Below are 15,664 nucleotides of genomic sequence, written 5' to 3'. Positions count from 1 at the left end.
AGTATTAATGCTGGAGAAGGGGTTCTGGTTGGAAATTGGCGATTTGTTGGAAGTAGCGAGCATGAGAGATGCGAAACGCAAGTCGGAATTTCTGTTCTGACAGTAGGATGTACGTATAGAGGCTTATACAACTTCTATACTGTGCTGTGAGGGGCGAATAATGCGTTAGAAACCTGAATCTTGTCCTTTATCTTGTTTACGTGGTCTTGGGTTCGATTTCTTTCTTTTGCGGTAGTGTCTATTGTGATTTACATGTAAATTAATGACACTTCGTAGCGGGTTACTAAAATAAAGAGTAATACAAATATGAGATGTAGGTTAATGCATTGTATACTTCACATTATTTACTAAAGAAAGGCAGTAGTTACAAGAAACCTAGGCTCGCTCGTTGGGCACAGTAGCAAATGAGTTCTGAGATCAGAGAATAAGAGTAGTTGCGTATTACAAACCATATACATATAACACATATCACACAAATATGAATATCGACCTTGCAAAGAATAAATCGTACTTAAGTGTGCATTTAATGTCATTACTATGTTGCAAAAGAAATTTAGGAAAGTTTTCTGATCCGCTCTGTTCATGATGTCATTGGGGCATAGTAATGAACAATAATAAATGTCGAGAACATATTGAACAGAGTAATTTCAGCCAAGCCAACGCAAGAGAGAAACATGAGTGCTTTAAGAATGTTGGAAATTCCTTTGTCTAGCATGAAGTACATGAGAATATGTGGTATGAGGTTTTCTTCCATTGCTGAGAATCTGGGCTCGACTGTCCTGTCCTCTGGGTAATATGAGCCCGATGTACGCAAATATCAAAAAAATGTAGCTAGCGACAATACAAAAGGTAATGATCTTATAATTAATAATGTAGTGGGAACTAAGCACATCGCTGTTTGGAGTATTCTAAAGTTAGTGTGACTTCCTATGGGCTTCAATTACGATCGACGACTACACATATACTAATTAATCGAATAGCAGCGAGAATTTCGAATGAAACTAAGCAACTATCTCAGACACTTTTGATGAGTCTGTATATCGAAAACAATTCATTTCAATCGTAAATCTCCTCTATAAAGGGGTTTGTGGCCCTCATAAGGGCCGATTTGTATGAGATATAGGTCTTACATTTATGCCTTCTTCTCAGTTTTCTTGGGCAGAAGTACAGCTTGAATGTTGGGCAAAACACCACCCTGAGCGATTGTAACTCCAGACAACAACTTGTTTAATTCCTCGTCGTTACGGATAGCTAACTGCAGATGACGTGGAATAATCCTAGTCTTCTTGTTGTCACGAGCAGCGTTGCCTGCCAACTCAAGAACTTCAGCTGCCAGGTATTCCATGACTGCAGCCAAATACACGGGAGCGCCAGCACCAACTCGTTCGGCATAGTTACCCTTTCGCAAAAGACGATGGATTCTGCCTACTGGGAATTGAAGGCCAGCCCTGCTGGAGCGGGACTTGCTCTTTCCCTTGACTTTTCCACCTTTGCCGCGACCAGACATTGTTCAATATTCTTTCGTAATAAGATGAGAGGAAAAATTGCGGCCTCCCATGAATCAAGTCAGTTTTGTTACTACTTCAAGCGTGCACCCGAGTGCATCAAATGAAAAGCAAGGCAGTTGGCGCGAATTGAAACACGTACTGTAATTTAAATGAAGTCGATAAATCGGCGGACACATCAGAGAAATGAGCTGAGTTTTGACGGAGACGGACGTGTATTCCTTCGCTCTCCAATGTCGAATCAAGCTGATCCTATACAAGAACTCCGTGAGCGCCAAGCTGCGATTATTCAAGACTTGCGAAACCAACAACAAGATGTATTAGAGAGAAACAAATCGCTTCTCTTTACTATATACAAACTTACATCTGGGAATCCAAAGTGTAGTGAATGTCCGGACTGCAGTAAACCCAGGCAAATCCCTGGCCCTTGTGAAATTCATATAGACGTTCTCCCAGTTGAACTTCGTAAAGACTATCATCGGACTCAGGCGGACATTTTCGGTCTGTCTCTACAATTGAAGCAACTAACGAATCAAGAATTTGACTATAATCTCTTCACTACCTTTCTACGGACTTTGAATACTGAAGATTCTGGACTCCCAGCAACTGCAACAAATTCCCCTCCGGGGGATCGTCTCTTTAAAAAGCCTAAAAGAACTGTGAAACCACGACCAGTGTTACCCACCACACTTCCTACTAATAATAGTTACTCTCCATTAACAACGCCTGAGAACCCCCCCCAAGATTCAGGTGCTGAAAACATGGATATTTCTACTCAGGATACTACAAGTGAGAAAACAAAGACCAACCATAACTCCAATTCACAGCGCACTATCAAGTCTCTCACCATCTATGACTACCCTCAAGACAAAGGATATAGACTCACCCATGGTGCAAGTTCCGTCTGTAAGGAAATCCCATATTGTGCAGTGTATTCAGATAGAGTGAAATTCCAATGCAACAATCAAGAAGATTATCAGGCACTAATCAAGTTTTGTAAGGAATTTAAGCTACAATATGCGTTAGATCTAGTGAGGAAAGAAAAAGTTCTCAAAGTAGTAATCCGTCAACTGCCCATTGACGCCTCAGTGGAAAATATCAAGCAAGACCTGGAGAACCGTGGTTACCCCACTCTTTCAGTACATCAACTCAAAGGTCGAGGTGGAACCCCCTTTCCCCTCTACCTAGTAACTCTAGTCAAGACACCAACTTCGAATAGTATTTTTGAACTTCAATATTTGGAGTTTTATAAAATAAAAATCGAACCGTTCCGAGCTAGACCTTATATTCAGTGCTACAGATGCCAAAGGCTTGGGCATACCCAATCTTCTTGTTATGCAACTCCACGCTGTGTCAAGTGTGCTGGTGAACATATGACTTATCAATGTACAAGAAAAACTCAAGATGAAGCAGTAAAGTGTCCGAACTGTGGTGGTGGTCACCCCGCCAATTACCCAAGATGTCCAACAATTCATCGTGTTCTATCAAGAAGATCATCTCAAAATAAAGTACCGAAACCTCAGGACTTCCCCCCTCTTCAGAAGGGAACCCCACCTGAATCTACACCCAAGAAGCATCCACAATCTTCCTATGCAGAGAAAGCAAGCTCTTCATCCAAGAATTCACAAACTACATCACCCCCGCCTACTGAAGAATCAGCTGTTAGTTGGCACGACCTATTACAATTATTTCAAGATCTCCAGTTACCAAAACTTCTACAAGCAGTGCAGAAAAGATTTAGTGATATTAAATCAGCTCCAGATGTTTTCACAAAGCTAATTATCTTTTGTGAAATTCTTGAGGAACTTCAAGACTGATGGAATAGCAATTAACATACAGGACCAAAACCCTTTTCAGAGCCACTGTACTGGCTAACTTCCATTGGCCCTTCACCAACAGCCAATCACAGGCAGCCCTCTCCTTAAATCAACCAATCTCTTCCTTCCCCAGCTTTTCCTTCACTTTAACAAAACTCTGGATCTTCAATCAAGACTTCAATGAGCCGGCGTCGGTCTCCGGCCATTATCAGTTCTACGTTGTGCATCTACTCACTTCAAAATCTACTTCAAATGCGAGGCAGGGGACTTCCACTAGTCCCGGAACTCAACCACTCAATCAACCCGTCAATTATAACTTGGCAAACTTGGCAAACTTGGCGGACACATCAAGAACTGAGCTGTGTTTTGACGGAGACGGACGTGTATTCCTTCGCTCTCCAATGTCGAATCAAGCTGATCCTATACAAGAACTCCGCGAGCGCCAAGCTGCGATTATTCAAGACTTGCGAAACCAACAACAAGATGTATTAAAGGGAAACAAATCGCTTCTCTTGACCATATACAAAATTACATCTGGGACTCCAAAGTGTAGTGAATGTCCGGACTGCAGTAAACCCAGGCAAATCCCTGGCCCTTGTGAAGCTCATATAGACGTTCTCCCAGTTGAACTTCGTAAAAACTATCATCGGACTCAGGCGGATATCTTCGGTCTATCTCTACAATTGAAACAACTAACGAATCAAGAATTTGACTATAATCTCTTCACTACCTTTCTACGGACTTTGAATACTGAAGATTCTGGTCTTCCAGCAACTGCAACAAATTCCCCTCCGGGGGATCGTCTCTTTAAAAAGCCTAAAAGAACTGTGAAATCACGACCAGTGTTACCCACCACACTTCCTACTAATAATAGTTACTCTCCATTAACCACGCCGGAGCCCCCCCCCCAAGATTCAGGTGCTGAAAACATGGATATTTCTACTCAGGATACTACAAGTGAGAAAACAAAGACCAACCATAACTCCAATCCACAGCGCACTATCAAGTCTCTCACCATCTATGACTACCCTCAAGACAAAGGATATAGACTCACCCATGGTGCAAGTTCCGTCTGTAAGGAAATCCCATATTGTGCAGTGTATTCCGATAGAGTGAAATTCCAATGCAACAACCAAGAAGACTATCAAGCATTGATCACGTTTTGTAAGGAATTTAAGCTACAATATGCGTTAGATCTAGTGAGGAAAGAAAAAGTTCTCAAAGTAGTAATCCGACAATTGCCCATTGATGCTTCAGTGGATAATATAAAGCAAGACTTGGAAAATCGTGGTTACCCCACGCTTTCAGTACATCAACTCAAAGGTCGAGGTGGAACCCCCTTTCCCCTCTACCTAGTGACTCTAGTCAAGACGCCTACTTCAAATAGTATTTTTGAACTTCAATATTTGGAGTTTTACAGAATAAAAATTGAACCGTTCCGAGCCAGACCTTATATTCAGTGCTACAGATGCCAAAGGCTTGGGCATACACAATCTTCTTGTTATGCAACTCCACGCTGTGTCAAGTGTGCTGGTGAACATATGACTTATCAATGTACAAGAAAAACTCAAGATGAAGCAGTAAAGTGCCCGAACTGTGGCGGTGGTCACCCCGCCAATTATCCAAGATGTCCAACCATTCATCGTGTTTTATCAAGAAGATCATCTCAAAATAAAGTACCAAAACCTCAGGACTTTCCCCCTCTTCAGAAGGGAACCCCACCAGAATTTACACCCAAGAAGCATCCACAATCTTCCTATGCAGAGAAAGCAAGCTCTTCATTCAAGACTTCACAAACTACATCACCCCCGCCTACTGAAGACTCAGCTGTTAGTTGGCACGACCTATTACAATTATTTCAAGATCTCCAGTTACCAAAACTTCTACAAGCAGTGCAAAAAAGATTTAGTGATATTAAAACAGCTCCAGATGTTTTCACAAAGCTAATTATCTTTTGTGAAATTCTTGAGGAACTTCAAGACTGATGAAATAGCAATTAACATACAGGACCAAAACCCTTTTCAGAGCCACTGTACTGGCTAACTTCCATTGGCCCTTCACCAACAGCCAATCACAGGCAGCCCTCTCCTTAAATCAACCAATATCTTCCTTCACCAGCTTTTCCTTCACTTTAACAAAACTTCGGATCTTCAATCAAGACTTCAATGAGCCGGCGACGGTCTCCGGCCATTATCAGTTCTACGTTGTGCATCTACTCAATTCAAAATCTACTTCAAATGCGAGGCAGGGGACTTCCACTAGTCCCGGAACTCAACCACTCAATCAACCCGTCAATTATAACTTGGCAAACTTGGCGGACACATCTAATTTTGCTGAACGAGTGAGTCATCATGCCACCAAAAACTAGCGGAAAGGCTGCAAAGAAGGCTGGTAAAGCCCAAAAGAATATCTCCAAGGGAGATAAGAAGAAGAAGAGGAGGAGGAAGGAGAGCTATGCCATTTACATCTACAAAGTTTTGAAGCAAGTGCATCCTGACACTGGCATATCTAGCAAAGCTATGAGTATCATGAACAGCTTTGTTAATGACATCTTCGAGCGTATTGCTGCTGAAGCTTCTCGTTTGGCCCATTACAATAAGCGGTCAACTATCACCAGCCGGGAAATCCAAACAGCTGTGCGCCTTCTTTTGCCTGGTGAACTTGCCAAGCACGCTGTAAGTGAGGGTACGAAGGCTGTTACCAAGTACACAAGCTCTAAGTAAAAATCTTCTTCAAGATTTTTCATTTCAAACGGTCCTTGTCAGGACCAACACATTATTCGAAAGAGTTAAATCACGAAATTTGCTTCATTCTGTTATGTAGAAACACGTTGAAATCCAATTTCTATATGCTGTTAGTAAAAAAGTAAAGCACATAGCGGAGATGTGTCGTGTGCTTGTATACGAAAGGCATTTACTCGCCGGAGATCTACACTTAGTCATAATAATTTACTTTTAAAAAGTGGTAATACATTCCGTGTTAAGTATAGTAGTAGGTGCACACGGATCGGAAATCAGGTTATTTTAATGTGCCGTGCAAATAAACAGGCTGTTAGTGTAAGAAATAGTGGGTATAACGCTTAGAATATCGATTAATCGCTATGAAATAATGTTGATAAATTATCTCTTGAAAGTACTATAAAATTAATGTTTCTAGTATTTTCGTACTTGAAGGATAATGAAATTTGAAAAAGAGATGCCAACAGCACCTGGTGTTCCCAGGCGGTCACCCATCCAAGTACTGACCAGGCCCGATGCTGCTTGACTTCGGTGATCGGACGAGAACCGGTATATTCAGCATGGTATGGCCGTTGGCGAATGCATATGGCTTCGAGTGAGTTATTGTAGCTACGTAGGTTTGTCGGTGAATACTCAAAAAGACCAGCGCGTGGAAAGCGTTGCTAATTGTTTTAAGTAATGCATGATTACGAAATTATCGTGGTGAACGATGTGAGAATATTCGTCTTTGTGAAAAACAAAATTAGAAAAAGTATACCAACAGCACCTGGTGTTCCCAGGCGGTCACCCATCCAAGTACTGACCAGGCCCGATGCTGCTTGACTTCGGTGATCGGACGAGAACCGGTATATTCAGCATGGTATGGCCGTTGGCAACTACCTTTTCTTCAATGTCCTGTTAAGGAAGTATGTTTTAAGTAAGAATTGACATTATTAACTATAAAGGCAAGCATATTAACGTCGTTAACATTACTTGGAATATACTAATATTCGAATAAATATTTGAATGTTCGAATGATGAGTGATTCGGATGTTCATAGTGCCACTGTGTCCTATCGAGTTTACTATCACGAACCACGTATGAAATTGTATATAAATAAATAAAAATAAATCCTTTATTAAGTATTGATTACAGGAAAAAGGCAAACTTACATTCTTTAATGTACACAATGAAATGTATGAAAGATATTTTTAAGATATGTTTCACTTACCCTTTATAACGCAAGGTAGTTTTCAGTGTAGCATTCTCTTCAGCTGCGAGATAACGTAAGGCAGATGATCATTCAGTCGTGAAGCACTAAAATGTAATATACATTTTAACTATTATCGATAAGAATTATTTACTGCAGGGATGCAAATAAAGTGAGGCAAATTAGTAAATAAAAACCGATACTGTAACTGATAATATAATTAGTTGTATCTGTATTAGTTGTATATACAGTAATCGCACGATTATCCGCGGAGTTGGATGTTGGCATAATCGCGCATAATCAGCAGTATGAGCAGAAAAGGGAAATGAAATGAAATATTTAGATTTACGTCGCATACTTATACCGGTTACGCTAAAGGAGACGGTGATGATGAGTACTGAATGAAGAAAGTGGGAGGAAACGGGAGAAACCCGAGAAAACCCATGAGCACGGTCTTTATGCACGACAAAGTTCACACGGCACGAGCTGGGATTGAATCAGGGACCCCAAGCACCGGAGGCCAAAAAACGGACAAAAAGTCTTTCGTGCAACTTTCGTTTTCGGTAAAAAGTTTACACATAATTTAGAAAGAGTAGTTTTCTGGTCTTTTTATTTCACAAGTTGGTTCATGTCTATATTTTTTACATGCATAAAAAATTTTTCAACTCCCTTGCTTATTTCCTGTTAAAGACCTCTACCTCTGATTGTATTTTTTGCACATATTCTTATTGTTTTCAGACAACATTTCTAAAAGCGTAATTTATCGTCAGCAAGAAAAGAAAAGGAAAGCCTCGGATAGTGGAATGTGTACTGTATATATATATATATATATATATATATATATATATATATATATATACGTATTAGTATATAGTTTTATTTTATACGTCTCCTATTATTACACAATGTGCAGATATTGTCAAAGCGCAAGTAAATATGTATAACTCCCCGTTCTGCACTTAATAACTTGAAAGAAGTTCGGGGAAGGTAGTGTAACAGAAAGTGCAAACAGAAATGAGGGTTTAAAGGCATTTAATATTATTCCGTAGTAGTATGATTTTTTGTAAAAAAAATATATATATATATATATATATATATATATATATATATATATATCTAAACATACATATTCAATGATATAGTAAGAGGTTAGCAGCACTGATAGAACTGCAGAAAGTACAAAACCGTTAATAAGAAAGAGAGAGAGATGGTGGCCGCTTTTGTGCTTTTCATTGGCTAATTCCGAATTGCGCGCGAATACGTACGAGATTTCTTTCTTTTTCCTCTTCGCAGCCCAGATGTTGCCAATTAGAAGTTTTTAGTACTACATTTGTATGAAAATGTTGCCTTTAAGAAATGTGGTTTGCATACAGAGAAAAGAGCAAAATGAATATTTACCTTAGTGGGCATGAAAAAAGACGAAACATTTTGCAAGATGGACACACGAACTTCCTTAATGCAGGCGTTCAGTACATTATTGTAAAGAAAAAAACACTAAAAAGAATTACTTCAATATCCCTAGCAACATTCAACAATTCATAGAGAAAAATCTTTATTTTGAGAACAATGGAAAACTATGTAATTGTAGATAACTACTAAATTTAATGATTAAGGAAAACGTTTAGGCCCGGCCCTTCAGAAAGAAAGTGCACAGAATATTCTCTCATGGAAGCAATTGCAAAATCAACATTTTGTTTGCAGTTATAATTAGAGGATCTATATACAGGGTGTTCGAAAAAGAATGTATCCTCTTGAAAGAAAATATTCTCTGGGCCCCTAATCCTTTATATACCGAAAGGAAGTTTGTATAGCATTTTTTCTTACCTTCGTTAGAAGAATTGAAAGTGACTACTATCGTGACACGGGAGATATTTAATCGATAGTCGAATTACTCACATACTCGAATGAACACGTCTCTTGTAAGGAGAGGAAAGGCTTCTGTGATCCGCTATCGCAGCTGTGTCATATCTGCAGAGAATGTTAGGACACAAACGTGATCTTTGAGAGCCTCGTGAAAAGAAGTCGCATAGTATCATGTGTGGAGACATCGGGGCCATCTGAAGAACGCTTCATCATTAGGACCAAGGGCGAGTTACGAAACACTCTGGGATATATTTATTAACATAACTTCTCGTCATTCTGCAAGTGTGGTGGAGCTCCATCCTATTGGAAAAGGAAACCTCGGGAGCCCTCTTCATGTGTAGGTATCGTTCACATCTGAAGCATGTGAAGATAGATTACTGTACTATCGTGTACCTAAAATCATTTTCTACGAATACGAACATGTCTACACTGAAGGCAGTGCAGCTCTTTTTCTCTTTTTTTTGGTCATGTATTGTAACGCGGGGCAATGCACACAATAACATGTAATGTTGTGTATCATCATAAAGGGCCAGGGCGATGATTGGATCTTGATGGACGTGGAGAACTGATAGGTGATGTGAGTGGTATTGTGATCTATGGTTGTATGTTTACTGATGAATGCATAAGGAGAGGTGAAGGGGTTGCCTTTTTTTTTATGTCGATCGGGAGGGAAGCGATTGGGAAACTTTTGACTTTGTTTTTCAACCGAATATATTGATTGAATAGGTCGCCGACAATTTTACGGGGCGTCACGTCGTTGCCTTTTTCATGTCGATCGCGAGCGAAGCGAGCGTTTTTTTTTTTTTTTTTTTTTTTTTTTTTTTTTTTTTTACCGACAATATGTATTGAATCGGTTGCCAACACCTTTAGGGGCGCGTCACGTCCTTCTTTCTGTGCTGATCGCGAGCGAAGCGAGCGCGAAATTTTTGACTTTTTTTTTTTTTTTTTTTTTTTTTTTTACCCACAATATTTATTCAATCGGTCGCCAACACTTTTAGGGGTGCGTCACGTCCTCTTTTCTCTGCTGATCGCGAGCGAAGCGAGCGCGAAATTTTGACCTTTTTTTCTCTTTTTAATTCTTTTTTTTCTTTAAGAAAAAATATTGATTTCATAGGTCGCGAACATTTTTACGGGATGCAACATCGTTTATTTGTTTTTCCAACCGTCTTTCTGTCTTGAGCCCCCGCCAAGTTAACTTTATGGTGGACAAAAACTATGTGCGGTGGGTTACCGCGGGGTTCTCCCGTTTCCTCCCACTTTCTTCATTCCACCACCATTTCAATCATTTCTCATAATCAGCGCCTCTTTTAGCCTAAGCGGCATAACGTGGGACGTAAAACAAAGATTTCCTTTAGTTGCTTTCTGTCTTGATTACGAGCGCGAAATTTTTTACTTTTTTTTTCTTTCTTTTGATATTATTCATTTAATAGGACGGCAACACCTTTACGGGCCGCCGCGTCGTCGTTTACACTTCTTCAGCCCATATTCTTTCTGCTTGTTCGTTTTCCGGCATCTTGTTATCACCGCCCGCGGCAATGCCTATGTCTTTCATCGCTTTTTGAAGCAAATCTTTAATAAATATGCACTCTCACATTTGTACTAATATGCATACCACAGTGGATAGACTGTAACTAGGAAAGCAGAAGCCTGCATATCATATTATTTAACAGTTGAAAGTGAACTGTCATTTTAAGTTTGATTTTGATCAGATGAGTGCAGTTCAACTCGTCGACAATTGTGAAGATTCTCGAGGTTAGGGACCATCCATTTTGTGCTTTGTAATGAAAATGGCTGCAGCCAAACTTCTCTGATCTGAATGAAACTTGGCATGATGATACATCTTGACCTGCTCTACAAGTTTATTTAGTATTTTCCGTTGCGCAGGCTTTTGCTTCTCCAGGTTCTCCCATGGAACTGAGAAACGTATTCAGTCGAACTTCTGCGGTAAGTCAGTATATCATCCTGAGAAGTTTGATCGAGATAGCAGAGGTTCGACTATTCGTTTTTCAATTCCATGTGATATTACAACACGGTGAACTAAATTTATATAGAAACACTTTGATTTTGTTTTGTTTTTTGCTAGCATTAAACTGAGAAAATGTTATTCAATAGACAGAGAACACCACTCAAAGAAAAGTACATCATAAGAATATATATATGGTTGCTGTGGTTCTCGGTTTAATTTGCTAGTTAAGAAACTTGCTCTAAATAAGTACATCTTACAGGTGAAAAACTAAGCCAGGCGATAGAATTAAATATAAAGTTATACACTTTTATTTTACGTTTACTAGTGTTGGGTTACTACTGTAAAATAAGTCAGTATATATGAAAGATAACTGTATTAGGTACTATTTTCCACCGGCGGTGTATTCTTGCATAGTGTACTTAATGTTTACAAGCGGGGCGCTACTAGTATGGATGCATGACAAGTGCTATTGAAACTCGAAAACTAACTGGTTTCCACTACCCTTGCTTATACGTATACCCGCGTCGCCTTCGCTCCTGTTCACTTTGGACGCACATTCTTGCTATCGCTCAGGCCCCCACCAGCTTTCTCCTGTTTTGGCTCCCTTAAATAGTATTCGTGCTTTTTATTGGCCACCTGGCAAAGCACTTGTAATGATTTTACACCAGTAACTCTAAAATACATGTGTATTACTTTATTTAATTCTGTCGTCTGCAGAATTTTTTTTTTTTTCGTACAAATATGCCTTTTCATGCAGAACACTGAATTTTGCCTGTAAATTTTTGAGAATATGCTGTGACGAAACTTGAGCACCGTTCTTCTTTTCTTTCTTATCACGAGTCTTCTTTAGCCTAATGAGCACAATCATCACACGATAACGACTATTCTTTTCATTTAACTTGTAAACAAGTTGAACTAATAATAATAATTGATGTACAAAGGAGAAGTGTCCTACATATTTGAGGTAAAAAATAAAATAAATATACTTCTACTTCATCCGTGTTTACAAAGTTAAATGTTATCGATTTACAAAAAATGGTCACCTATCCACACACTGACCAGGCTCGACACTGCTTGACCATACATATTAAAACATCGGTCCCACTGAATACACAAGTAGTAAGCACATTCACATAAAAATAATTAGGATTACAGTATATAAAATGCGTTAATTAAAATAGCAAATGCCTTACCTTATCACAGGCGATCCAAAGCCACTGCACATCATCTGCTACGCACACTATATTCCTCCAATATTTCACTCACTTCCTATATCACGCAACAGAAAATATTAATAAAATTCACTTAGCAACATTTTCATTTTTAATCAACAATACGTATAACAATTAAGAATAAAATTAATTGTGAGCACATTGTTATAATTAGAATACTGTTTTTATTCGTTTACAAATATGGGATTAATATAGAGCTGGCAGCAACAATATATACAACTCATCCTGTATGTATCGTAAATCCTAACTTGAGAAGACATCTCTGACGCAAACAATGAGACAAGAAATCAAATACTATATCCGACACATTTGGGGTTTATTGAACTTCAATGTTGGAAGATACCACCTTGTCGGTAGTACAAATGTAATATCCTTACAACACGCGGAACTTTTGCCAGGCATATCTAGGAATTTGGGAAGATTAATTGATATCCTTAATGTGCAATGTATGATTATGACGCATTGTTATGTACACGCAGACGGAACCAGGACAATCTATAGATGACATTTGCACTGTGTTTGGACAATTTGTTCGCAGAAAATAACCGTTTTTGTCTATGAATACTTGAGAACATGGAAGGTATGAGATATACATTTTATGCGCAAATATTATAATACAAATCATTGTTAGTTTGGTGGATGCGTGAAAGAAAGAAAAGGAGTAGATTTTTGCAGACGTCCGGATATAAAGCGAGAACTGAGAATACGCATCTATAACATCTATTTTCTTTGTGTTAATGATATCGATGAACTAAACGGGGAAACTAAAATACAACTGTTTGCAGTATAATTCGAAGTATAGTCAAGTGCAGAGGCGTACTCACGGGGTGTCCACCGGGTGCGGACTCCTCGCAAAAGTTCCTAAGTGAACATACATTTGCAGACTTTCTCATTAAATGTAGTTATTAACAGGGAAAATATTGATGTATCATCAATATAAATCTGATCTTACACTTCATCTGTACTCTGTCTGTATCATGTTTTTGTGAAAAAGTAAGTGGAATATTTATCGTGTTTTCGAATGCAGAATAATAGTATATAGACATAGTGGCTTGTAGTATTGGAACCTTGCCCCCCGAAGCTTGGATCCCTTAGAAGAAAAAAAAATGCATGCGCGCCTGGTGAAATGGTTAACGAATTCAGTTCACTCGATGAATCGACAGATAGTAATACACATTTCGACAGATCGACAGCATTCGACAGATACAGACATATGAAAGTAGCACAAGAATTAGGCGAAAGTCCGTGCGTTTCCTCAATTCACGTAGGAAACAACAGAAAATATCAACTACCATAAAATAATCCGTATATATATTTAATTTATTTGGAATAAAATAAATATAGAAACAACCTGTTCATACATAACTACGGTAAGTGCGTTAATTGCTAACGTAAGAACAAATATGAAACAAGGCACAAAATAAAAAAGAAAAATAAAGTTAAAGGGAATAAATATTTAGGCTTGATTGTCATTCGTATTAAGAAGCTGGGTAATAAAATGTTAAAATCTACAGAAAATTATGAAATTAAATCAGGATTTGAAATAAAAGTCTATACATTGGAAGTAGGCCAGGGAGTTTGCAAGGCAGATGTGTGCGACACGCGTTACTTTATAGATTCCCTTCATTGAACTATAGTAAGCAGTACGAAGATGGTACTTTGCGTATAATCACAGGAAGGATTGAAGTTAATTACCATGGTAATATAATTATTTATTGATAAGTATTTCCATGTTAAATTATGAAAATTATAAGCACAAGGAGGGTGAAAAAGTAGTGTGACCGACTTAGCAATGACTGAAACATAAAATAGAAAAGCGAATAAAAACAAATGCCTTTTGAGTTATGTGGAATAAAGTTTCTTCTAGCCAGTAAGGAAGAATAGGATCTGGTGCATTCATTGAATACCTGAAAAAAATCGTTTATCAAAATAGAAGGAAACACACTTATCGTTGTGGCAACTACGAACTTCTGTTTACCTCAGCCCGCCTCAGCAAGTGCTTTCTATCCGGTCCGCGCTCCGTAACCAAACTCAACGCTGCCTGCTAGCGAAAATTTCATTCTTCAGTATCGTTGAGTTTATTGCAGAAAGCAATGGCAGATACGGCATCAGCACCTGCAGCCCCGGCACAGGCTTCTCCTAAGAAGTCTGCAAAGCCTAAGAAACCAAAAACAACACCTTCTCATCCAAGAACATCAGAAATGGTGAACAACGCCATCAAGAATTTGAAGGAAAGGGGAGGAAGTTCACTGCAAGCTATTAAGAAATACATCTCTCAGAACTACAAAGTGGATGCCGAGAAGCTTGCTCCATTTATCAAGAAATACTTGAGAAGTGCAGTTGCTTCTGGGTCTTTGGTTCAGACCAAGGGAAAAGGTGCATCTGGATCGTTTAAGCTTAGTGCTTCATCGCTGAAGGAGAAGCCTGAAGGTGGATCTTCAACCAAGGCGAAACGATCAGCATCAAAGGAGAAGAAGCCTGCGAAAAAGCCAGCAGCTAAACGTCCCAAGAAGACTGGTGAAAAGAAAAAGGCTGCTGCTCCCAAACCTAAGAAATCACCATCTAAAGTGAAGAAGGCAAAAACTCCCAAGAAGCCAAAGGCCCCGAAGCCAAAGAAGGCTACAGCAAAACCGAAAAGTGCTAAGAAGGCTGCACCAAAGAAGAAGTAAATGTGTCAGTAAATCATCTGACATTTTAAAACGGCTCTTTTTAGAGCCATCAAATACTTTGAGAAGAGTAAAATTGTGCTTTTCCTATCATTATCACATGTTCATTCATAGCAATGTATAGTATACACGCAAGGGACTTTGAGTTTTCTTTTTAACCGAAGCACTTCTTGATGTAAGTGCTTTATAACAGAGGGGAATTGAGGGTGGGGAAAGAAAGCTTTCACGGGTGTCAAGAATGGTGTACTCGAAAAAAAATGGGGAACACATTACGTAATGTCAATTTGTGATCACTTACTTTTTCCTTGTTCCTATCTTCAAGTAGCGAAACAGTACAGAAAACGCACTTAATGCATTTGTTAGAAAAACTTTTGCAGGCTGACTGGGTTCGATTCTCGGTGGGAGCTCAAATGTTTCGCATTGCACGTTAATAAGTAGGTCCACGTTTGAAACAGCCTTGCTGCTGAAAGGGACACTAAACTAAAATCAACTCTTTTCAAGGCTGGGGTGAAAGAAATGTTCGAACTTATTACAACTCGTGAAAGTGAAGTAGACTATGTTTCAATTTAACGTCGTACTATTATGATTTTTATGATAAAGGAGACGGGTGATTACGCCTAATGAATGATGGAAATACTGGTGTAATGAGAAAGTGTTAGGAAAAGGGAACACGCTAATAACCACGGAT

General features: G+C 38.9%; 2 non-coding genes across 2 annotated transcripts; both read right to left on the bottom strand.

Moving 5' to 3' along the window:
• Window positions 1-6,518: 6,518 nt before the first annotated feature.
• Window positions 6,519-6,637, bottom strand: LOC145677040 (5S ribosomal RNA). Its single transcript, XR_014129601.1, has one exon. It is a non-coding gene; the product is annotated as a 5S ribosomal RNA (ribosomal RNA).
• Window positions 6,638-6,814: 177 nt separating this feature from the next.
• On the bottom strand, window positions 6,815-6,933 carry LOC145677035 (5S ribosomal RNA). The gene has a single exon (XR_014129596.1). It is a non-coding gene; the product is annotated as a 5S ribosomal RNA (ribosomal RNA).
• Between the last annotated feature and the right edge of the window lie 8,731 nt (window positions 6,934-15,664).

Source organism: Thermobia domestica, unplaced genomic scaffold, assembly GCF_964235325.1.
Source record: "Thermobia domestica unplaced genomic scaffold, izTheDome1.hap1.1 HAP1_SCAFFOLD_561, whole genome shotgun sequence".
Classification (NCBI taxonomy): Eukaryota; Metazoa; Arthropoda; class Insecta; order Zygentoma; family Lepismatidae; genus Thermobia; species Thermobia domestica.
The sequence above is the reverse complement of the archived record's forward strand: the minus strand, read 5'-3'. Positions and strand labels throughout refer to the sequence as shown.